At 40.5% G+C, this 25,962-nt stretch overlaps 1 protein-coding gene across 3 annotated transcripts in view; it reads left to right on the top strand.

Moving 5' to 3' along the window:
* Positions 1–454: 454 nt before the first annotated feature.
* SNTG1 (syntrophin gamma 1) overlaps positions 455–25,962 on the top strand; it is an 886,518-nt gene continuing 861,010 nt past the window's right edge. The window contains exons 1-2 of one of the 3 annotated variants that reach the window (XM_027042820.2): positions 455–1,320; positions 1,719–2,513. The gene's annotated coding sequence lies outside the window, so the exon portion shown is untranslated. Of the gene's footprint in view, positions 1,321–1,718; positions 2,514–12,265; positions 14,296–25,962 lie in introns of those variants that run through there. The other 2 variants (XM_027042821.2, XM_053208542.1) reach the window with 2 other exon arrangements.

Here is a 25,962-nt window from a genome sequence, read left to right as displayed (position 1 = left end):
GTGAGGTCCCCTGCGCACGATTCCTGCGAGGCGAGCTCCACACAGCGTTCGCGGCGCGCAACGTCTCCACTGCGCGCGGCCTCCTGCGGCTCGAGCCCGGGGCTCCCCCGCCCGGGCAGGGAAGGGGGCGCAGCGCGGCCAAACAGCTCAAAGTCCAAGGAAAACACGGACTTCGCTTGTGAGTAAATAACCCGCCGGAGCGATCCCGGTGCAACCACGTTTCAGCTCCTGAGGACCAGCGAGCCCCGTGCCCGCCGCTCGCGCCCCCCCGCCCCCAGCCCCTCGCTCCGCCCGCGCCTCGCGGAGCGCGCGTCCCCTGCGGGAGGCGGAGACCGGCCACCCCGCCTGGACCGCCCGGATCTGCGCGCCCGTCCGCGATGGACGCGGGGGAGGACAGTTGCACTCCGGGCTTAGTCGCTGCGGGCAGAATCGGGGGCCAGGATGCGGAGAGAGTGCCGGGGGGCGGGGAGGGGGGGAGGCCGGCGACAGCGCCAGCCCCTCTTCTACCGCCCTGCAGAAATTAGTGCTTCGCTCCACCTCCCCGCTCCCGCGCCCCTCCCGCACCCGCAGTAATTCTTTCCCTAATTTCCTCCCAAGTGTACTCAATTTCCTGGCGCAGAAATGCACACAAGTTCCGAGCCTGAAGGGGTGGGCTACGTGCACTGTATTTTCCCTCTTCACTTACACGTAGCTTCCAGGCGGGTAGGATTTGGATCAGTTTCCCAACAGTTTCAACGCGGTGTGCGCCAATTCCCCAGCTCCCCGCTGTCGTGTCTGCTGCACCCACCCGTGTAGAGCGTGGGCGGCGAATCCCTCGGTGGCCGCCCTGGGGACCACCCACGCAAGCCCTTCCCCGGGCGTGCTGTCAGCCGGTTGTTGAGAGCAGGTGGAATGGGCAGAAGTGGGGGACCCGCGCACGGCGGGAGCGAAGCGGCTGCAAGGCCTGGGGGACTCCGGCCCGGAGGGGCTAGGGGCGGCCTCGGAGACTAGGGGGTGCGAGGAAAACCCAGGCCAAGGGCCCGGTGGGTTGGGCATTGTTCTGGCTTTACAGGGGCGGGGATGGTCGAGCCCTCCCGCTGACTTTACGCATTTCTTATTGGATCCTTTGTGGAATCAGACTCTCCCCACACCCCTGCGGGACCCTGGGCCGTGGGCGGCGCGAGAGCACTGCCCCGGGAACGCAGCCTCCCGAGGCTCCCGGCTGGCCGGCCGAGCCGTTTCACGCGACTCCCCAAGCACTGCCACTCACACGAACCGCGTCCGGCTGGATCCTCTTAGCTGCTCTGCAAGGATTCCGATCCAGTTCAGCAGCGTTTAAAGGTAGCAAAGCCGACATGCCTTCTCTTTCCCTTTTCTCGTCCTCTGTCCTTTTATGTTGTTAACGAACCTGTCATTTCTGCTTGGAAGGTCCAAGAAAGACCCACGACCTCTCTACTGTGTCTAACCCAGGGATTTCAGATGGGGCTTTTCAGAATTTAAGTGTGGTCTCCCCCCGCCCCCCCCCATTGGTAATCAAGATTGCGGAGTCGTCCAAAACAGCCCTTTCCATTTAATGTAATTAGAGACCCAAAGAAACTCTGGATTTTCCACGGCACATAATCTATATTTATTCATATTCTCTCTCTCTCTCTCCCTCCCTCTCTCCCTCTCTCTCTCCCCCCTCCTTCCTCGTGCGCGTGTATGCGCGCGCTTGTGCGTGCGTTTCCTTTCATTTCTAGCATTAGGAAACTCGTTCAGGGCCACTGAAAAGTCAGGAGAGGCTCACATCTCATCTCCCACGGATTCCTACCTCCAGGGTCAGATAATGCCCGGAAACGTTGCCACCAAACAAGTCTGAGAGTATTATTTTGGAGAAACCGTTAACCCCTACCAAAATACAAAGCGCCAGAGGAAAGCAGGTGAGACTCAAGACAAGGAAGCCCTTTGCATTCGCTGGTGGAGGAAAGTGCGATCTGGGGACGGGCTGGGGGGCCCCGGTCCTTCTACTTCAGCACCGGAGGGGATGGACAGCGTCTCCGGACCGGGCTGCAGCCACAGCCACGGACCTGCGCTGCCCTTGCCGCCACTGTCGTCGCCACAGGCATCTGGGCTCCCTGCTCCTCGCAGCTAAAAGGCGGTGCCTCCTGATACCCCCTGGTCCCCCCCCCCCCACTTTCCTTGGTAGACGAAAAGTAACCTTTCTCATCCACCTGCTAAACTACAATCCAGGGCTCTGAGGAGTCCTCTGGTTCTGCAGATTAAACTCCCAGCAACAACTTCAAGAATAATTCTCCGTAGGGGGCTGGGAGGAATGCACCCAGAAGAGTGAGGTTGAAGTTCTTAGAGGCTCTGAAAAATCATGGGCTCCGCAGAAGGGGTCGGAATGCTCAAAGGCCCACACTTCATGATATAAACAGAATGCTCACCAGAGGGTTGCAACTGTTTTGGAAACAGCTTTGTGAGAGGAGGTTCCAGATCTAGTCACATCCCTACGTTAGAGAAACTGAAAGACTTCTAATTCCTTTACTTGGATGGTAAGTGATAATGCTGTTCTATTTACTTACAACGCTGATGATCTTTTAAATAAAGGTTGTAACAGAAAGATTATAAACATAAACACTATTACCTTGCCTTGTGGATTAAGGAGGATATAATTTTATTTTTAAAAGATTGTTCCTACATCGTGATCTCAGGAAACCTCTTGCCTCATTAAATAGGATATTTTACTTCTCTGAGCCTCTTATGTGACGAGAATATTAAAAATAATATATATTGCCTTTTATGATTATAGTAAACTCTTGGTTGGGTATTTTTTTTAGTGCTGATCTAATATGTTTTCGAATTTGTGTGTGTCTTTTTTTTTCAAAACTAATATAATCTGGCATTTTGTAAAAGCCTGGGTTTTTTTTTTTTTTTTTTTGTCTTACGCATGCAGTTTAAAGTGATCTTATCTGTGTTATACAGTATGCAAGACTCAAAGTTACAAGTAGAGATGGGTTAGCCATCTCTTCTATCATATTTTATATGATTGTAATTTGCCAAACCATGTATAAGAACAAACACATTTATACAGACACCCTTGATCCTTCCTTCTACCCCAACCCCCAAGTATACTTACACCTGTAGAATCTTACCTCAAGAAATACACACATTTTTACTTAGCATAGTCTTTCCAGCCTTTTAAAGCTTAAGACGCCCGGCTCAAACCAGATCTGCCAGAGGCAGAAAATGAGAAGCTTTAGCGTGCCTTTTTAGGAGAGCTGGGGTTTGATAGCATTCTGACTTCTTCATTCTACAAAATGTATTTGCCACTGAAATCCAAAAAGCGATAGGCCAATAGGTTCTTGACAAACCATAAACTTTCAAGTGTTAATTAAATCTGTTTTCTGTTGATTTGTATTTCTGAAGTCTTCCCCTGGAGCTTTAAAAGAACAATCTTTCACAGTGACCTTGATAAGCATTCTGCTTTAATAAAAGGGTTCACTGGGTAAAGGCAGTTACACAAATTTATAGCATCTGCCTGACATTTCACTAAGAGCTTGATCAATTCCAACGAGAACATTCAGTTCAGTGGACAGTGTTGACTTACAAGTATGGACTTTTACAATCATGTAAATACATGTGATGCTATATGCATATGCAACACTGTGGAAATAGTTTGCCCCTTTGAAAAATTATAGTAACTTTAGGTTTCTCTTTTAATTTCATAGTTCGTATATAACTGATGATAAAACGCCTCTAATGCGTATCCATACCTACACCCCTCAATTTCAACACAGAAATCATCTGAGGCAGTGAAGATGGGATTTGTTGCTGAGTCGATGGGCCCTTATTTTCCATTGGCTTAGAGTGGCAGTTACACTCTGAGGAAAAATCATTCTCAACTGTCACTTACTGCTTACCATGAACCTGCTTGCTTAGCAGAAAGGGAGCAGAGGCATCTATGTCACTGAGCTCCTTGGGGGCTATTTTGCCCTATATAGGTCAGAAATGATAATCTGAGGAAAAGAAAATGTGCCATTGATTTGGATTCCTTCCCAGGAGACTTAAAAATGTTCTCCTAACACCACCAGATTTTTTTTTTTCCTAATCTGAGAGATGTGGAAGTAAAATTACCATGTAGAATGACTAATCATGTTTTAAGAGAGTTATAGAATATTGTTAGGCTTTTATTTTGGATGTCAATGAATTAACATAGAGAGACTCCCCTGGTCGGCAGAGCATAAAAAGAAAGCAGAGATGTATTCCAGGAAGCATAGCTGTGGGTTTGTGGCCGCAGTTACCTTCTTAGAGGTAGAGGGGGCAGGCTTGCCCTATGTGTGGCTGAACTGCACAGAGTAATAAGTTACCTTTGCCTAATTCCTTTGGAGATTTAACCATAGGAATAAATAACTCTAACTCACCCATCCAAGTTCGGGCAAGGTACGTGGAAGCTCGTGTCAATCCTTGTCTTTGGGGAAATGTCATTACATTGAGATAGGCTTTTGCAGGCGAACTCAATGCCTGCCTACATGCTAATATCTAACCGCTCTCCTCCAAAAATAGAAGAAGAAAAAAAAAAGAGTTGATGGGCTAATGAACCACATCTTCCTTTTGTACAGAATCACCTGTCTTTAAAGAGCAATCTATAATTTATTCCAGGACATCCATATCTTATTAAAGTAAGCTGTTTTGATAATGATTTTGGTCTGTTAATGCATGTGGTTTGGCCAGTACCAGACAGGGTAATTCAACATCCCCTCTCCTGGGGTTGCCGAGGAGGGCGGATGTTTTGCTGGTAGGGCTAAGTACTGTTGGCTGTTGCTTACACTCAAAAGGGAAGAAAGAAATAGGATTGCATAATCAGGAAAATGTAAAGTGTATATAGGACAGAGGGTAATTAACAATGAGCCCTGGAATGTGTTCAGTTGCTCTTCTTTTAGTAAGAAATAAACGTTGAGAATGAAACGTTGAGAATGAAGCAGGGAGTTCTGGCCTGAATCTTTAATCAATAAAAAAAATGCTATAAAGCTACTTCTTGGTGAACTTTTGGTGTAGCCCATCTAAATATTAATTTGATATTCTAAGGTAAGTATTGATATCATCAGATCATATTGGATGTGAATACCCTGTCTGCCTTTGGAATTTTTGCTTGAGCTGGAATCAAGTTATACACATATTTATCAAAACACATAGAAGCATGAAATGCTTATTATTGGAGCTTAAGAAGGCACCCGGTAATCAATTTTTATTTTTGTACCACTTAACAATGTAAATTCCAGGCAAACAGTCACTTATTCATCCAATTCTAACAAGCAAGGCAGAAGCCACTGGCGAAGAAAAGCATATTGTAAGTCAGAAGTTATTTCTATATCATCTCACCTGCCCAAAAACCTGTACAGTGAGTCATAGAATAGCACTCAAATGGAGAGAGACCTCTTATTTAGGTATATTCTCTCCATTTAGCTTAGGAGAATGAGTTGTACATGGCGTGTGTTGAAAGAGACCAACATGTTGCAGTACAAAATATGTGAGGCATTATGATGTAGCAGAACAAGTACTGTTTGACAATTAGAAGATCGGGGCTCTTGAACTGCTTGTCATTAGAGCTTGGATAAGTCACTCAACCCACTGAAACTTAATTTTTCTTCCCTGAAAGAAGATATTTACCTACCAATTAGGGTACAGTGCTTTATATATGTGGGATATAAATATTTGTGGAATGAATGCCTAGTCTATGAAAGGTTGAAAAGTCACAATATGATGCTTTTGAGAACATTTTGGACATTAGAGTGCTGTATCTTTGAATTATTGTAAATAATCGTTAAGAGCATTAATTCCTTAATTCATTGAAAAATTCCCTGCTGATTACTAACTATATGGTCACCATGTGTCTTACATTTAAGAACTTAGGTGTAGGGAATATCGTATTTCCTGTTAATTCAGCACCAATTTTCTTACAGTTTTTAATTGAATCAATATGAGAATGCAGGTAGGGCCTGGTTTAAAAATGTTTATTACTCAAAATTAACACCATGTTTCATACCAAATAGCCAGGCCTAGGTCAGCATCACTCGAGTTCATTTTAACTACTTTCATTTTGACCTTAAATGGAGCAATCACTACCTTTGTGTCACCATTTTCCGATCTGTAAAGGAAGAATGATATTATTAGTTAATAAGGAGACTCACGGGATTAAATGGACTTTACAACTGAATATCTAAAAACACATCAGAATGCATTTGATTTGATTTAGAGCTAGCGAGGATGGAGAGAAGTGTGGACAACGTGGACCAATACAGGGGGATGTCCTGGAAATGCTGTGAAGATTAGCCCAAAGCTTAGATTCTACTTGGGAATGTCTCAGGAAATCTCAAGAACATCCCATTGCTGTTTTGTTTTTTTTTTTCCTTAAATTAAGTTTTAAAAGTGACTATAATTTTTTAATGTAATTATTTGAACATGCAGTCTTTACAGATTTCTGTAGTATCACTAAAAATACTCTGATAGTATGTTTAAGAAATCTAAATTGTGATGAAAATTATAAAATTACCTACTTATTGATAGAATGTAAAGTTTTTTTTTTTTTTTTTGGTTTTATTTGTTATCAGTTTCCAAAAAGGAAATAGGAAATTAACAACAGAGAAAGGAAATTGGAAAAAAAAAAAAGCAGGAAATGAAAGGCCATTAAAATATGTCATGTGACCAAAATCTTTATCTTTGAATTATTATGAAGATTGTTCTATACAAAGCATCAGAAGATCATTCCAGATTTTCACAGATTTAGTCTTGAAATTATTAGCAAAGCTAAAGTAATAGTACTTTTTTTTTAATTAAAAGAGTCATCAAATCAATGCATTAGAATAGTGGTTAATTTTTTGTCACTTCATCACATTTAATGTACATGCACAGATTTTACAAATTACAGTTTGTAAAGTAGTTATAAATACATTTATATTCAGCAAATATATTACCAGTTACTCAGCATTTCAGAGCTGAAGATTTAATTTTTACAGGAATAAATACTTACTTGATAAATTCACTAAATAAGTTCACAGAATGTACGAGTCTTTCCAAATTGTACCAGAATTTTAACAGTAATGTTATATATTCATATAAAACAGTTGAAAAAATAATACATTCTCTTTAAATGTTTTCAAAGGGATCCATGATGAGAAATAAGGAAGTCTCTGAGATTAAGAAATTTAAAATGTTGATAAGCAAAGAGTATCAATTACATCGTTAAACTTACATTGAGTACATAGGAAGTCTAGAATCAAATGTCATTTTCTCATCAACTGATTATATGACCTTGGGTTAATCACTTTATCTTATTTTACTAGCTCAGCATTTTCTTGATTGTTTTGGGAAATCATTATCATGTCTCTTAGAAAACAAACACACAGAAACCCATAGGTGTAGCTGAGCTCAAAACTTTTCTTCTGTTTCCCTCAGATCTTTTTTCTTGAAAACATTCCCTTATGGTGAAAAGTGCATGGCATTTAGAATCAGTTGAATCCTGGAATTGAGTCTCATTAGCTATACAAACTTGGGCAATGGATGTAAACTCTGAGTCTCTTTATTTTCATGTGTAAAACGAAAGATTTCCACCTCTCGCGTGGTTGGGAATAGGGCATGTAGAAGGGCTAAGTGCCCTGCCCCCACCCAGCAGGAAATCGGTCAAGTTGGTGGTGTTTGTTATTTAGGTAGCTTGTTCCCCATCCACATCCTGTGGCTCTGACCGTCCCACCATTTTCTCTTACTGTTTTTACAGACAAATCTCCTGTGTTGTCTTCCAAAGCATACCATACTTACACTACCTGGCTCTCTTCTTCACGCTTTGTCCTATAGGCCGTTTCTTTTTCCGTTGACACATCTAAACCTACATTTCTTTGTGTAGATTGTAACTTGCAATGCCTACGGGGCTCAGGCATGTAAGCTACTGAGTGTGGCTGGCCAGTAGGGCCTGCAGCAAACTGCTGAGAGCAATACCCCCCCCACCCCACCCCCACCCCCAGGAGTTTCCTGACTCTCAATTCTCCTCAATTAGAGCAAACTCTGGGAACTGACAGCAGAGTTTTGTGTGCAATCTCCTCATTTTCAGCTAATTTAACATTTCGAGTTTTTTTTCTTTTTAATAGAACCAAGTGCATCACAAGCTGGCCTCACAGTACATAGGGTGCATTTTGTCCTGTAGCCCGCAGAGCCATACTCTTCTGAGTTGAGTGGCATTTGTTAAACCCGACGTGCTTAGTCGGAGTCTTTTACTAGTCCTCTCTGTTTTTTTATCTAAAAATATGAGAATGAACCATGACTTGGCAAAAAACAAAAAAACAAAAAACAAAAAAACCCTTCATCTTAATACCTTGTAGAAGTTTCCAAGCAATAAATCTCAAATAATGAGGAGTGGCTGATATGAAGTAGATAGTCCATGTCTTTGATGGTCAAAAATATAGCGGGGGAAAAATAGTTTATAGAATAAATAGGAATGGGGATAGGTCAACAGTATTCCATAATGTATTTTCTTCTAGCCTCTCTTCTTACTATTATCTTTCTTTTCTCGTATGGACGCAGCAGCAACAGTAACTCCGATGCTAACCTTGACTAACCTGTTAGGTGAAGAGAAGGGAAGATAATCATTTATTGGTAACAGACAGTAGTCTTTTAAGCGCAAAGCACTCCCCCTGTCCCCCAACACAGATTTTAGTGCACTCTTCAGGAAGGAAAGGGGGGCTGTCTTACGGGATAGAAGGAACAGCAGCTGTCCGCTGTCGTGTTACCGGCCAGCCTACGAAACATTTCCAAGTCATCTCATCATCCAGTGCTGATAGAATATTCCCCCAAAGTGGGCTCCGAGGCCTATTGTGTCTCCAAGAGCTTGCTTTTCTAAGAAAGAACCTTTTAAGCTGAAATGTAGGCAATGTGCCCTTCAGTGTCATTCGTGCACCAAAGCTTTGCGGGTGTCCTTTCTACTTTATTGCTCCGAAGTGAGTAATGTCAAAAGGCCATACAAACAGTGTAAGAGAAGAGACCAGTGCAAGGAAGAGTACTTCTTGCTGGATAGCGTTTTCCTTGGCGGTGTTTTTCTTTCCTTTCTTTTTTTTTCCCAGCAGTTTTAAATAATATATCCTCATTTATCATATGATAATCCTGCTCCATTTTCACTAGACTATTTGTCTTTGTTTTTCTCTGGTCTGGTTTTAATCTTGAAGAAGTAACACTCCTAAACGCAGATTAATTGCCTACATCTTGCGCCACGTACGATAGACAATATGACCAAGAAGTAATACAATCGGGCACAATTGCCCTAATTACCCTAATACAGTAGGGCACAAATTACCTCAATTCACTTGAGGTAAATAAGAATAAGTAGTTCATCTAATTCATTCACTTCACAGACAGGCTGTGCGTTTCTTCTCTTCGAGCTCATCATTTTCTCTGCTTATAAATCCTTCAAGTGATTTACCTGTTCCCCACCCAGTGAACTGATTTTTATTTTCCGTTTTGTGTTTTCTTTCTAGGACAATACATTTTAAGAAAGTCCCTTGACATTGTTGTATCGAATCTTCGTAGAACATGATATGTTCCGGGAAACTTCACCTTTGCCTTTAATTTCCATTCATACTATGATTCTCTGGCATTTTGTATGATGTTTACAGTGTTGGTTTTTTTTTGTTTTTTTTTTTTAAATCCCCGTTAGGGAGTCTCATGTGATTGTCATGGCAGGCCTGTGAGGTTGACTGTCATTCCTGTTTTGCAAATGAGATAACTGCGATCAGGGCAAGTTTTCTCTAGATTAAATCAATTCTCTAGATTTCTGTCTAGATTAACTTACAATTAAGGTTTGGTTAATACTTTGTACTTTCCCACATTCTATAGGTGGTTTGGGGGGACGCACTGGCACCTGTTACTTGCATATCTCGCCTCACACATGCTTCACTTGCTGTAGATTGTGATAAAAATAAAACTCAGCAACTGTATTTTACTGACATTTTACAAAGTTACTGGAGGAGTTTAGATTCTTGAGGATCTTGAAGGGCTCCCATATTATGTCGACCCTAATCTTATATAGATAGGGAGGTTTGTGGACCACCTCATGACATTTTGAAGTCATAATTTCAAAGCATCATGGAGTCATGAAGGACCAGCGTTAATTCTGTTGCAGTAATTCAGACTGGAGGTGATAGGAATGTGACCTAATGGGATAAGGTTAAAAAAGGAGTCAATTAAAACTGGATGAAGAGATGAGAGTGATGCCACTAATAAACAAAAGAAGAATCAAGAAGGAGAGACCATATGAGATAACGTATTCAATACGCACCAGAAAAATGCTAAAGCATATAAATATAAAATGCTGTTCTTTGGAAGGAACCGTGTCACATCCGACTTGGGACACGTCAGAGGAGTGGTGGGGTATAACAGCCACATGGCAGGTGAAGGAACCCTTTGTTTCAGAAAGAGGGTAAAACCTGACTTACGAGACTCGGTTATCACAATAAAGATTATTTCTGAAACTAGGAAAATATATTAACTATTTAAGAGAATGAAGGGAAGGTAGTTGTTTATGAACGTAACCATCCATATTTGGGAATGGAAAAGTAATAGGAGAGCGGATTAGAAAAAAATACTTAGAAACGTGTGAGGGAAAATACATAACATTTCAAGAACACTGTTGATTGGTTAACACTGTTGATGCTGTGGAAGTAAAAGTAATAAGGATTCAAGTGCCTTTGGGTTCACACGAAAGTCAGTCATTGGGCATCTTGGAGAGAACAGTTTTTGAAAACTGGTTCAGATAACCTTTAAGAGTGTGAGGTCTTAAGGGTCAAACTAAGGCCAAGGGCTACCACATTCATGCTAAGAATGTATAAGAAGCAATACAGTTACCTTTTCACTCCCAGTTCACAACCCCCATTAAAATCTGGCGAGACCACATTTCTGGGAAAGTGAATACTTTGTTGCATTACTTTGTTGCAAATCTTGCCTGTGGTGATGGAGGTCTGGTGAGAGAAAATATCGTTTGTTACAGAGTAAATCTAAAAGAGATACACATAATACTTGGGAAGAGATCTACTTATAAGCTTTTATTTTTCCTATTATTTCAATACTTATTTTAGGGGATCACATAAAATATGTAAAATATGCAATAATTGTTCTTTTGTTTCAGTTACTGGAAAATGAACTTTTCTCCATTAATAATGATGCAACGTAGTATTGACTTTACCTGAAAGGCTGAAATTAATTTCAAATAATAACGTCTTTTTCATTATATCCTCCTTTGTATCCGTATCTATATTATTGGTCCTTTCTGCTTTAGGTGTGTAATATTTACATATTTTTCTAAAAGAACTTTCTGAGTATGAAATTGAGTACAAGAGATCTTCAGACCTAAGCCTCCTCTGTACTTTTTATCTCTCATTGAGCTGAATGACCTAGAAGGACCACAGAAGTATTGCGACGTCCATCCGAACGGCTAGACTTTCCAAAAGAGTTCAGGCAAACAAGATATTTGCTCTTGCCTAATATTCAAATTCCTTTCTCAAGCCACTCAAATTCCCCATTGCCCGGCTTTACCTTAGCACCAAAGGAGTAAATTATCCACTTTTTGGAGGCCAGTTTTCTTTTTTTAAAAAAAAAATTTTTTTTTTCAACGTTTATTTATTTTTGGGACAGAGAGAGACAGAGCATGAACGGGGGAGGGGCAGAGAGAGAGGGAGACACAGAATCGGAAACAGGCTCCAGGCTCTGAGCCATCAGCCCAGAGCCTGACGCGGGGCTCGAACTCCCGGACCGCGAGATCGTGACCTGGCTGAAGTCGGACGCTTAACCGACTGCGCCACCCAGGCACCCCTGGAGGCCACTTTTCTAAACCACTAGTGTGCCATTTACCAAATTACCTTTTCAGTGCACTAAAAGACTCCCCAGTAACCCTGAAGGAGTTAATGTGCCACCAAACAGTGGGTGATTTACTCCCTCATCTCCCATGGAATCCAATGGTATACAGTGGCAATGTGAGCTTTTGCTTTGAATCAATGAGGCACATTTGAGTCACCGTCGGGCATGGAGTCAGTGATTCTCTGGGAGGCTAAGCCATAGAGGACAGGAGGTGTTTATCAATGTGGAGGAGGGCAAAGGGGAGAGGTAAGGCAGGTAATGCTGCCAACTATTATCTGAATGGAATTCCTGCGCCAGTGTCTGTATACCTGGCAGTGTTAGGCTAGGTAGCAATCCATGGGCACAAGGAATGATCTGGTTATGGGTTTACACAAAGTTCTCTGTGAGGTAATCAACTCCTTTCCTTTTGATTTTGGTTTTGTTTTGTTTTGTTTTTTGTGTTTTTTTGTCCTGGCCTCATTTGAGACGTGGAATAATTTCTTTCCTGCCAATTGTAAATTTCCATGACTTAAATGCAAATGAGCTTACTAAAGGCAACTCTTTGGTTATAATCCTTCTCTCATTCCTCCATAAACTTACCAATCGTTGTAGCGATTCGTGTCTACTTTGGTAGTTATGGTCATCTTCTGTTACACTGATGTTTCACCTGGCATAGCAAATGGCAACATTTTTTTTAAAGGATTTTTTCATCCTACCTGTGGGTCCTGTTTAAAGTAGTATATGCACACATACGTCTACTGAATAAATCACAGGTATCCTGCATTATTTTAGGGGATACTATCAAAAATTTGAAAACTGCTAAATATTTACCAGTTATGCTTATGAATACATGAAATTGTTTTGAGAAAGAAGCAATTCTATTACGTACGATGCGAATTTTGTGAAAATGAATTTCTTTAAATCATATCCAAACTTTAGTTCTCTGTGAAAATGCCTTGACATATATAAAAGCAGTGTAATCGTAGAATAATCAATTAAATGAAGCTTAGAAACCCCTTATGCTATTTTTATAAGCATGTAAAGCCCCCCAACAGGCTATTTTCTCCTGAACAGAATTAACAAAACTCCAAATGAAATACAGTTGCTTCCTTCCATGTGTAGCCCCAGAATATTTGCATAAGAGCCAAATCACTCAGCCTTTTCAGGTTTATCAAGAATGCGTACACATTAAGATATTGAGTCCTAGGAGCAAAATGGAACTCAAATACATAAAAGTTTCAGGTATCAATCTGAGACTATATCATAACTACTCTTCACGAACATGGAAATTGAGCAGTTGGAACAAGGCCGATACATGGCCAAAAAAAAAAAAAAAAAAAAAGTTTGGCAATGGATGAATTACTTAGCATTTCTTTTTGTGAAGAATAAAAGCTTTCTGGCTTCCAACAAAGAGTTTGTGAGCTGTATGGCAGTATTTTGAACAAGGAGATCATTTATAAATGCAGTCTTTATATTTAGGAAATGATTACGGGATGCAGCTGCCGTTTTTAATGACTTTTAATAAAGCACGTTATAAAGTGAATTAGCAATAAATGTTTAACAGATGATAGTGAATCAAGACATTATAGAACATCGTTAGATCTGTGTATTCGGTTGTTCAAGCTATATGCCAGTTCCTGGAATACTGGTGGGTTTGTAATTTTCTGGGATGTTTTGAAGGGAAGTTCAAGGCAGATTAAAGTTTAATGAATGGGTTTACTATATCAACTAGCTCTGCTAAAACAGTAAAAACTTTAGTTATGTAAGTGATTAAGTGAACGGTCTTCAATTTTCTTAAATTTCTACAATATATGGAAGTGTAAAATGAGATAACGAGATTCATACGTTAGTACATGAAGATACGATATTTCAACCACGTTAAATTCTTGAGTCTTTGATAAAGAAGGGTGAATGTACTTTGTAGAAAACAAAATAGTTAGAAAAAAATCTGTGTTCCACACTTGTTTTGTTGGCGTTGCCAAAATTCTAAATTTCACCGTGAAGTGGTCAGAATACTGATGAGTAGAGGAGGGCACAGCTCCTAATTTAGTGGTTTCTGTTCGTACAAGTATTCGTAGGCCACCTCGGCATGCAGAGTAATACAGCAGAGTTTCCCTTTTAAAGACTAAGCTCAGTCTCGGACCTCAAGAAGGTTAGAGTGTAATGAGGCCAAGGAGGGATGTCCAGAACCACGGACTCATTACAAGGTACAACCTGAAATGTAGTCACTGGCAGATTGTCAGGTTAGGAAACGGACCCTCAGAAAATTGTTGAGGTTGGTTGGCAGACTCAGATGAGTGCATGGCTGAGTTGAAATGGGACCAGACATTATGGCGTCATTAGTGGTGGCACTCTGAGAATGGGGAAAGAACATGAAATCATGTTTCATGAGGATCTCTCTATGGAACCATCGTGCAGGGTAAATGAGCAACATGGGGTAAGAAGCTAGAGAACACACAAGTGGTAAGTGTTCCCTCCAGCAACTGTGACCGAATGCCCATCATAGATGCAGCGAGGGACAGCGGTGCTGTATTCGGACCGTCTCTTTTTTTCAACTTTCTGTTCCTCTTTACATCATCATAGATTCAAAGGGTGTTGCAGAGTCGGTTTCTTGTGAAACTTTTCCCCAGCTTCCCCCCAGGGTGACTTTTTACATAATTATAAAATAGTACCCCATAGTCCCAACAGTGGACATTTGCACATTACCGTGAAACAAACTCTCTTATTTAGAGTTCGCCCGTTTTTATCTCAACCCATTTGTATGTGTGTGTGTTTGTTTGTGCTGGGTGTAGTTTTATGTTATTTACACCATGCATAGATTTACATAACCACCACCACAATCAAGATATACAACTGTTTTAACACCACAAAAGAACTTCCTTGTTCTAACCCTTAAGCCCCACTTACCTACCCAGCACTAATCCATATTCTAGAATTTTGCCATTTTGAGAATGCTATATAAATGCCATCATATAATATATAATCTTTTGAGATTGACTTTTATTTTTCCACTCAGTAAAATGCCTTTGAGATCCATTCAAGTTGGTGCATATGTCAGAAGTTTATCCTTTGAATTGGTGAATCGTATTCCATGGTTGGTTTGTTGTTCTACCAGTTTGTTGGCCTATCTAGTGGATGAAGAACTTTTGGGTTGTTTCAAATTTGGGGCCACAATGAGTACATTGTTATAAACATTCACGTGTATGTAGTTTGTTACATAGTAATAGATAGCCAGAATGTCTCATTATAAGTATACTTCGATACTTATAGTGATATGTTAATAATGCGTATCAGGAAGGCAGGTAAGGGGTGCCTGGGTGGCTCAATTGGTTGAGCATCTACTCTTGATTTTGGCTCCATTCATGATCCCAGGGTCATGGGATGAAGCCCTGTGTCAGACTCCATGCTGAGAGTGGAGCCGGCTTAAAATTCTCTTTCTCTCTCTCTCTGCCCCTCTTCCCTGCCCTCTCTCTCTCTCTAAAAATAAAAATATTTTTAAAAAGGCAGATAATATACTGTAGAAAACAAAGGATTTTGAACAAGTAATACTGTTTTAAACTCCGGTTTTCCACTGATGAATGGTCAATTTATACCAGTTACTTTTGCTCTATGAACACTACTTTCTGATACATAATAGGTGTAAAACAGTATTTTTCTAAGAACTAATGCAGACATTTAAGTAATTCAATAATGTTCCCACACAATTGTTGATTTTCTAAAAAGCGTTTTAGTTAATGCCATATGTACTTGATTTTATAATGTTTCACACATTATATAACAGTAAGGATGTGGGTATGCAGATTTTAAAAACATGCATCATGTGTGGGGCATCTGGGTGGCTCAGTCAGTTAAGCGTCTGACTTGGGCTCGGGTCATGATCTCACGGTTTGTGCGCTGGAGCCCCACGTTGGGCTCTGTGCTGACAGCTCAGAGTCTGGAGCCTGCTTCCGATTCTGTGTCTCCCTCTCTCTGCCCTCCCTCCCTTGCTCACGCTCTGTCTCTCTCTCTCTCAAAAATAAATAAGCATTAAATTAAGAAAATAAATTAAAAAATCTGCATAATGTGTACAAATCTAGATTGCTGGCAGTTTACCTTATTTAGAAGTTCACACATACATTTACAAAAACTTGCCCATATATTGTGCCACATAACAAAACCACACCAAATTTCGAATGTTTAAAATTCCAAAGGCATGGTCTTTAATCAGTAGCATTCAATTAAAAAAGCAATCAATTTAAAAACGCTGGAGTCTTTTCAATAAATGGTGCTGGCGCAACTAGGCGTGCACATGAGTAAAAAATGAATCTAGACACAAATCTCATACCCTTCTTAAGAAGTAACTCAAAATGGATCCTAGACCTAAATGTAAAATACAAACGGTGAAACACAGGACAACATCGAAAGTCTAAGACCACAAAACAGACTCTTAACTACAGAGAACAAGCTCAGGGTTGCTGGAGGCGAGGTAGGCAGGGGGACGGGCTAGATGGGTGATGGGTGCCAAGCAGGGCACTGGTTGGGATGAGTCCTAGGTGTTGTATGTAAGTGATGAATCAGTACATTCTACACCTGAAACTACTATTATGCTGTGTGTTAACTGACCAGAATTCGGATAAGAACTTCTAACTGTAAAAAAGAAAAAGAAGAAAATCTAGATGACCTTAGGTATGGTGATGACTTTTAGATCCAATACGAAGACACAATTCCTTAGAAAAATAATTGAGTAATTGAGAAGTTGGATTTCACTGAAATGAAAAACTTCTGCTCTGTGACAGATAATGTCAAGGGAATGAGAAGACAAGCCACAGACTGGGAGAAAATTATTTGTAAAAGACATATTTGATAAAGGACTATTAACAAAATATATAAAGAACTCTTAAAACTCAACAATAGAAGAGTGAGCAACCCAATAAAATAAAATTAGCAAAAGACCTAGACGGACCCTCACTGAAGAAGAGGTACAGATGGCAAAAAGCCTATGAAAAGATGTTTAACATTATACGCAATTAAGGAATTACACATTAACGCGAGATACTACTATGTACCCATTAGAACGGCCCAAGTGCAAAAACATTGACAACACCTAATGCTGGTGAGGATTTGGAGCAGAAAGAACTCTAACTCATTGCCGGTGGGAAAGCAAAATGGTACCACCTCTTTGGAAGACCACTTTGCAGTGCCTTACAAATCTGAACATAATCTGACCATACAACCCAACAGTTGTGCTTTTTGGTATTACCCAATGAATGGGAAGCATATGTCCACACAAAAACCTGCACCTGGGTGTTTATAGCAGCTTTTCTCATAATTGCCAAAACTTGGAAGCAGTCGAGATGTATTTCAGTAGCTAAGTGGATAAACTGACAAAGGAATAAACAGACATTGGAATATTATTCACTTCTAAAAAGAAATGAGCTGTCAAGATCCAGTTTCTCTGCTGATTTCCTGGTGCTTTGCCCTACCATATTGTCAATGCTCAAAAATAGTTGTTGCGTGAGTGAATGTCTACCTTTAAAAAAATTTTTTTTTCAAAAACGTTTATTTATTTTTGGGACAGAGAGAGACAGAGCATGAACGGGGGAGGGGCAGAGAGAGAGGGAGACACAGAATCGGAAACAGGCTCCAGGCTCTGAGCCATCAGCCCAGAGCCTGATGTGGGGCTCGAACTCACGGACCACGAGATCCTGACGTGGCTGAAGTCGGACGCTTAACCGACTGCGCCACCCAGGCGCCCCTATGTCTACCTTTTTAAAGTCTTGCATATAGTTTTTGCTGTGATGTTTAACGTTAATGCAATTCCATTTACTTTTCTTCTAAACTTTTTTGTTTTGAAAAATTTCAATCCTCCGAAAAGGTTGAAAGAATAGTGCAGTAAACCCCTTTAGATCCTTCACGGAGACTATTTGTTAATAACAGTTTCATTATGACGTTCCGTGCTATATTAAGTGATACACTGTCTCTGACTGTCTCAAACTAGTCATTATTGCCGTTGTTTTAAAAATAGCACATCTTTAGATTTACTGACAATTTCTCTGTTCACTATGGCTTTTTAAAAAATAAACTGAAAAAAATAATGAATAAAAAATAAGTTGCAATACAATTTCCATAACATAATATTGAGCCTTTTAGAATATATAACTCAGTGGTTTTCCGTATATTTACAAGGTCGTGCAAACCATCACCACTATCTAATTTCAGAATATTGTCATCACCCAGAAAGAAACTCTGTACCTTTTTCTTCTCTTCTCAGCCCTTAGCAAACCCCTGCTGTGTTTTCCATCTCTAGCTTAGAATGGATTTCCCTCTTCTGGGCATATCATATAAATAGAACCATAAAATCTGGGCTTTTTCACATAATAATGTTAAAGTTCATTCATGTTGTAGAATGAATGAATATTTTCATATATGTATAATCTATTGCATGAATATACACATTTTGTTTGTCTCATCAGTTGATGGGCATTTTGGTGTTTCCACATTTTAGACTGTTTTGAATAGTTATTAATGTTCATCTACAAGTTTTTTTGTGAAAATACCTTTTCACTTCTCGTGGGTATGTACCTACCAGGAGTGAAGTTGCCTGATCATATGGTTCACATTTTGATTCACACTTTGAAAAACTGAAAAACTGTTTTCCAAAGCAGCTGCACCATTTTCTACTCCCACCAAAAATGTGTGAAGGACCCAATTTCTCTACATCCTTACCGACCCTTGTCATGTCCATGGTTTTGATTATAGCCATCCTACTGGGTGTCAGTGGTATCTCCTTGTTTTGATTTGCATTTATCTGATGATTAGTGATGTTGAGCATTGTTTCATGTGATTATTGGCTAACTATATGTCTTGTTTAGAGGAATGTCTATACAAATGCTTTGCCTAGTTTTTAAACTTTTATTTTTGTCTTCTTAATGTTTATTCATTTATTTTGAGAGAGAACAAGCAGGGGAGGGGTGGAGAGAGAAAAACTCCCAAGGAGGCTCCATGCCGTCCGTGCAGAGCCACACGCAGGTCCTCAACTCACAGACCGTGAGATCATGGCCTGAGCTGAAATCAAGAGTCAGGCACTTAACCGACTGAGCCACCCTGGTGTCCCTGCTTTGCCTAGTTTTTAAGTGGAGTGTTTGTCTTTTTGGTGATGGCTTGTAAGAGTTCTTTTTATATTCTGGGAATTAGAACATTATCAGTTATATGATTCAGAATATCTTCTCCAATTATATAGCTTTTTGTTTTTTTCATTCTTTTGCATGTGGGTATGCAGGTGTCCCGACACCATTTGTTGAAGAGATTATTTTTCATCATTGACTGACCTTGGCACCTTTCTTGGAAATCAGTTGGCCACCGATGTAAGGGTTTATTCTTGGACCCCATTTTTTTCATTGCTCTGGATGTCTGTGCTCATCCTAGGACGACATAGTCTTATCATTGTACTTTTGTACTAAGTTTCAAAATAGGCAGGTGAACCCATTCACTTTTACTCCACCTTGCATGATTCCCATTCAGTCATGTGATGGTTACTTGTTTGTAACTTCCTCAACTCAATGCTAGAAAGTTGAAAGGGATGCTAATATGCATTACCTCGTCTCTGCTTAGCTTAGAATTTGTTCAGGAAAGAGACGAGGCATCAGCATGAAAGAATAAGTACATACGTAAAATTCATATCCAAGATATTTACTTTCTTTGTGACCCCATAAGCTCATAATAGAAATCAAATATGCTTAGAGAAATAAATGGAACAGTCTCTGAGACTAGAGTGTGTGTGAGCAAGTCTCTTCTGTAATGAGTGCTCTGAGGCTGGTACCCATAACCTTAACCTGTATTTGATTTAGTTACTCTCTTGTTCTTGTCATGGATGACTTACTTCACCATGGATATCTTCTCTGATTATGTGCACTTTTCCTTGCAAAAAATACCTTTCCCTCCCATGGTTATCTTTCCTGGTCATATATACCTATATGTGTGTGTGTCTATCTTATGCATATTTATGTACATATATAATATGTATACCATAGATGTAACATATAAAGATATGAATTGTAACATGTATTATCATATACCATTTATATGTGTGTACATTACATGGATGATGTGTACGTTGTATACATATGTGTGTTATATACAACATTGTTTATGTAATTGGATATATGTAATATATACAATATGAATATATAGTATGCATATGTAATGTTATATATCACATATAACATGTTTATATTACATATATAGAGCTATATATTATATACATAATGTTGTATATAATATGCATATACTAGAGAATATATATAGCATATTACATATGTTATATATACACATCTATAAAATATTTACCTGAAATGTGTAATATGTTCTTTGTCATATTGTCACATGGAATTTCTTTGAGGGAAAGCAAGATGGAATGGTAGTTGCAAACTAAGAAATTCATGGAAGCTTGAGCCATATTCCACTTGAGGATTGAATTACTAATTCAAGGAAGAAATGCTGTAATTGAGAAAGGAAAGATTGCTATTTGGGTGGGAGAGACCTCAAGGGCAAAGCTATTGATTAGAAAACATTCCCCTGGAGGGTATGTATCTTATGATAGCTTTTGTTCCAGGAAGTGAAATGAATGCAAAGTAAACCCAAAAATAATTGTCAATGCTGTGATTATCTATATAGTTCATGTGACATTTCATAAAAAAATACACGTGCAAAAAAATACTTGTGTAAGCCTGTGAAATATCCTTTTGAACAGGTAATAAGTTGATTTAAAATCTAATTTTCTAGGGAAATATGGGTTACAGTATGAGATGCCCAATCAGACAAATATTTTAAACAAGTTTAGGCATGTGTGTTACAAATGGATCTTTGACGGGCTTAGACAAGAAGCTTGGAGACAAATGCAGAAATCAAGGAATTGCTTCTCTTTGAATTTGTGGAGAAAAAGTCTTGGATATGGGTTTATAAGTCATCATTATACGTCTCTGTGAGAAGGCCTGAGAAATCAATGCCAATACTTACTTAGCACCAGGAATTTGAATCTATCCAGTACCATAAAGGTTGTCTAGATTACTGGTTAATAAAACTGGCCAAGCAGTTTTGGGAAGCTTTTACATGTATGAATAGACCCTATTCTAGATTTCTTAACTCTTAATCGTATTCCTGTAACGAGAGAGTAGTGAAATAGAAGTGTGTGTGTGTGTATGTTACAGCTCTCCTGGACATTCTGGTGTTGTCTTCTGAGAATACATGTTTGCGGAGCACCCTGACAAAATGAGGAATCAGAAGCATATCATCATGGAGTGCCTGAGTGTCTCAGTTAGTTGAGCGTCTGACTCTTGATTTCTGCTCAGGCCATGATCTCACAGTCGTGAGACTAAGCCCCGGGTTGGGCTTAGTATGGATTGTGGAGCCTGCTTAGGATTCTTTCTCTCTCCCTCTCTCTCTGCCCCTCCCCTGCTTGTGCTTTCTCTATATCTCTCTCAAAATAAAATAAGTAAGCTAAAAAAAAAAAAAAAAGAAGCATATGATCAGTGGCCCTCATATATTTCCCTTAATAAGGGCCCTTGGTGCCACAATTCATTTTTTGATATTAAGCACAGGCAGAGATGTTTCAGATTTTGCATCCGAGAAATGCTGGGCCCCTGGAAAAAATGAGTTCGTGTAAGGAAGAGAAGCCGAGAGACAAGAAAGAATCACTGAAACAGAGGAGGTGGCCCTGTTTGAAAACATACTGGTCCCTGCTGTGCTGACTATGGAGCCTGCTTAAGATTCTCTCTGTCTCTCTGTCTTTCTCCCTCTGCCCCTCTCCCCTGCTTGCATTCTCTCTCTCTCTCTCTCTCACTGTCTCTTTCTCTCAAAAGAAATGTTTATGACCGCTGAATAGAATCTTATTGGAATGGATCCTGTGTCCTTATTTGGCAAGAGTTGAGTTTCCAAAATGCAAAGTCATTGCGAACTAATGGATATAATTTAAAAAGCTTAGTACACGAGTAAGGATCATTAATAGAGTTGGCCAAAATTATGTCAGCTAAATTAATGCCTTTTAAAAGTAAATTTAAAAATTGATTTGGATGAAAGGAACATTTTCTTTTCTTTTTTATATGTGGATCCTCTAGTGATTTGCCTTGAAGATTCAGTGTGCTTAAAGTATCAAAGCCACTTTTGCTACAATGTCCCTGTTTATTATTATGAGTGGGTTTCATTGTGAACTTAGTATTCTTTTAAGAATTAGTATGAAACTTGCGGTTTTGGAGACTTGTGCAAGTATCCTTCGCATGTTTGGTAATTAAAATATAATTGTCAAACCAGCTTAAGTAGCGTTGAGTCTCTTGATTGTGGTGATAGTTTTAAATTGCACCCTTTAAATATGTGCAGGTTGTTGTACGTCATCTGTCGTCACTAATGCTGCTGTGAGAATTTCATTTAACCTATTTCTTTGTACCTTTTCAGTGGCTGTTAGATAATTGAAAGTGACCTGTGTGGCTTGCCTTATATTTCTATGGGAAAGTGCTGATGTAGGCCTGACTACCATTTTTCAGGAGATGCAGGGGGCAAAAAGGTATGTTATGCCATAGCACTGGGATTCCATCAGCTATTTCCAGAGTGGGGAACGTGTGCGACGAATGACCAGGCCTTTTCAACTAATAGTGGCAAAGGAACCCGGAGCTAAAAGTAGACTTAATGAAAAATAACAACAAAGGCAACATGACTTTTTTAGAGCTTGATTTTACACTCCTCTTTCAAGAGTTGCTCAGCTCTCTTGAGGACAGCATGTTCTCTCTCTCCCTCTCTCTCTTTTGCTACCTCTGTCTCTCTTCTTTGGCTTCTCTGTTTGTGAAATACTACCGTAACCTGATCCACAAGCTAGTAGTTTTGACACAGTCGTTGCCTTTGTCTTTGTGCCTCCTGTTTTTATACCCAGTCAGTCTTAAATTCTGCTTTGCGTTTGACTTTGAATTTGGCTTCTCACCATGGCTATGCCAGCAGTCTCCTCACTGGTCCTCCGACTCTGTTCAAAGCCCTGCCGCTCTCCGGTTCATTTCTAAAACCCAAACCTTACTCGTTCCAGCCCTTGACCGCTTGCCTTCACCGACTGCCCGCGACTGTCAGGGTAACTCCCTGCATAATTTGCAAAGCTGTTCACAAGCTGAGCCCACCAGTCTCTCTGATCTCAGGCACGGTCGTTTCCCGTGATATTTTCCGAAATAACAGTATCAGCCGAACGTGTGCTAAGTACTTCACTTGCCATATCTAATTTAATCTGCACCAGAATCCTAGACGGTGAATGGCATTCATGGTCTACATCTTATGGAGGAAGAAACATGGTGCATGTTCATTAAATCGGACCCTCAAGATGAAAGCCGTGGCTGTGTGGTCAGGGTCAACTGCGGTACCACTCTGCCAGCGTCTACCTAACACTGAGTGCGATCCCTCTTTCCCTCCCTCCCCCTAGCTGTTCTCTCTCTCTGTCTCCCTCTCTTTCTTCCTTTCCTCCATCGTTTCCTTGGACTTCATGACCAAAGTTAAATTAATTATACAGTTTCCTATCAGCCAGTGTCTCAGCAAGAAACATAGATCGCTGAAAGTAGGAGATCGGGAGGGAATTTAACAAGTGGCCAATTTCTGTAGCGTGGGCAGGATGAAGGGAACCGATGTGAGCGAGCGGTATCCCCCCGGGATGGTGTCTGAAGGGGAGTCCTCATCTGGCCTCAGAGAAGGTGGGCGTGTAGACAGAGGGGCCTGCCAGAACCTGTGCTTTCCTGCAGAGGGACTTTCCCAGCTCCAGGACTTCACGGGCAGGGGCTCGGGAACAGATAGCCCAAACTCTCTTCCCCAGCTCTCCCGTCAGTGCCTCCCACGGGCTTCATCTAAGCAGAAGCCAGAGGCAGGAAGGCCCCTTGACATCCACCTGCTGGGCCCAGGCTCCCGTGGGCCCAGAGGCGAGTGGAGAAATGTGGAGGAAGGAGTTTTAAAATACGGGAATATCCCTGTAATACAGATAACACGTTTTGTGTGTTAGAAATTTCTACAAACGGTGTACAAGTCGCCCTACAAATTTCCTTCTGTTTATCACTTGTTTCCTCCAGCAACGTTCGTGAAGACATCACCACGTTGTTCATATACCTATATAGTTCCACATTCCTGGGTGCCACCTGGCACCGCATCCTCGTGGTCTACCATTTTTTACATACTTCTCTCCCGGAGATGGAGCCACAGATTGTTTTCAGGGGCCCGATACCACACGGGGTAGCATAACAAAGTCCTCACGCATGTCTTTCATTGACTTACGGGTTTGCTGAGTCGGCAGGGTTTCACAATTTTAATTTCATTAAGTACTGTCAGACTGTTTTCCAAAGTGGCTCTTTGAATTTATACGGTCTCTACTAGTGCATGAGGGTTTCCGTTTTGTCACATTTTGGGTAACTTCTGGCCTCCTCCATTCTTTAAATTTGCCATTCTGTTGGGTGACAGTTAGTATGCTGACATTTGAATTTGTCTTTCTGGCATGACGAGCAAATTTTAGACTCTCTTCAAATTTTTTTTTTAATTTTTAATTTATTATTATTACATTTGAGAAAGAGAGAGAGAGAGAGAGAGCGCAAATGAGCGCAAGCAGGGGAGGGGCAGAGGGAGAGGGAGAAAGAGAATCTTAAGCAGGCTCTTAAGAGCCTGACCGGGGACTCGACAATGAGCTCAGTGTCATGACTGTGAGATCATGACCTGAACCAAAATCAAGAGCGGGACGCTTGACCGACTGAGCCAGCCAGCTGCCCCTGTTAATTGTTTTTTCAACCATTAGGATCTCATCTGTACAGTGTCTCTTTACAGTCAGGTGTCAGTAAATAGTTTAATTGAATGACAGAGCCCTATAGCATGTGGTTTTTATCACAGCTTTTTAAAAACCCCTTGCCCTTGACCACTTAGTAGACACACGATAAATGCTCATTTAATGAAGAACAGTGTACTGTACATATGTTTTGTATGTAGAATTCTTGGGTATGTCTTTTGAGTTGGCTCTGACTCTTTCAAGCCTTAAGTCATTAAGGGTTTTAAAGTAACTACACTGAACAACTTGTTCTCTAATCCCTTAGTCCATTCCATGCTCATGGATTCTTTTTTTTAGAAAGGCCCGCCTTCCATACCTCTGTTCTCCCAGACAGCATTGAATTTCAGAAGAAATTCTAAGCATGGGGCTTCTTGGGAAGACAGCAGATTCTGAAAAGGTCCAGGATTCAGTAGGTCGAGAACATTCCCCTCTCTGCCTTTTATTTTTAAAAATAAAAAGGGGAGCGACAAAATACATGAAGTGATAAACTAAAATGTGAAAACCCTAAAAATCCCATATATAAAATGATCCACTGGAGGATGTTTGGACGTGATATGGAATGAGGTGAGTTCTAGGCTCCTGGGATTCCACTCTGTCAGGATTTGGTCTGTATCATCTGAAGTCCCTGGAATTTAAGGTGCTGGGACTGAACCAACCCATGACAGAGAAATAGTGCACCGAATCTGGAGGAGGCAGAAGGGCACAAACCAGATACCCTGAAAGACTCCCGACACCGGGCCCATAGACAATGAACTGGGTGGTCTTCAACAAATGCATTGAAGAGGAATAAGCAAAAATATATTGAAAGACAGAGAATCCAGACCAGAGATTGTAACACAGTAATGTATCTGAGGAAAGCCTGTGTTCACTCTTGGGGTAGGTGGCAGTTAGCTAGGAAAAAAGGAGTTTTCTCCGTGAAATATTTTCTAAGGGGAAAGAAGGATGGCCGACCCAGTCATAGTGGTAGATATACCTTTATTCCAACATGCTTTATCTCTTTAACATTTCTAATTTAAACGTTAAAAAAAATTTTAATGTTTATTTATTTTGAGAGAGAGAGTGCACATGTGCGACCAAGGGAGAGGCAGAGAGAGGGAGAGAGAGAACCCCAAGCAGCCTCTGTGTTGTCAGCTTGGAGCCTGATGAAGGGCTTGATTCGTGAACCGTCAGATCATGCCCTGAGCCGATATCAAGAGTCAGGTGCTTAACTGATTGAGCCACCCAGGCGCCCCCAATTTTTGTTTAATTTTATTTGATGTATAGTTGATATACAATATTATAGTAGTTTCAGGTGTACAACATAATGATTTCATAATTATATACATTAT

This window comes from Acinonyx jubatus, chromosome F2 (assembly GCF_027475565.1).
Source record: "Acinonyx jubatus isolate Ajub_Pintada_27869175 chromosome F2, VMU_Ajub_asm_v1.0, whole genome shotgun sequence".
Lineage (NCBI taxonomy): Eukaryota > Metazoa > Chordata > Mammalia > Carnivora > Felidae > Acinonyx > Acinonyx jubatus.
The sequence above is the reverse complement of the archived record's forward strand: the minus strand, read 5'-3'. Positions and strand labels throughout refer to the sequence as shown.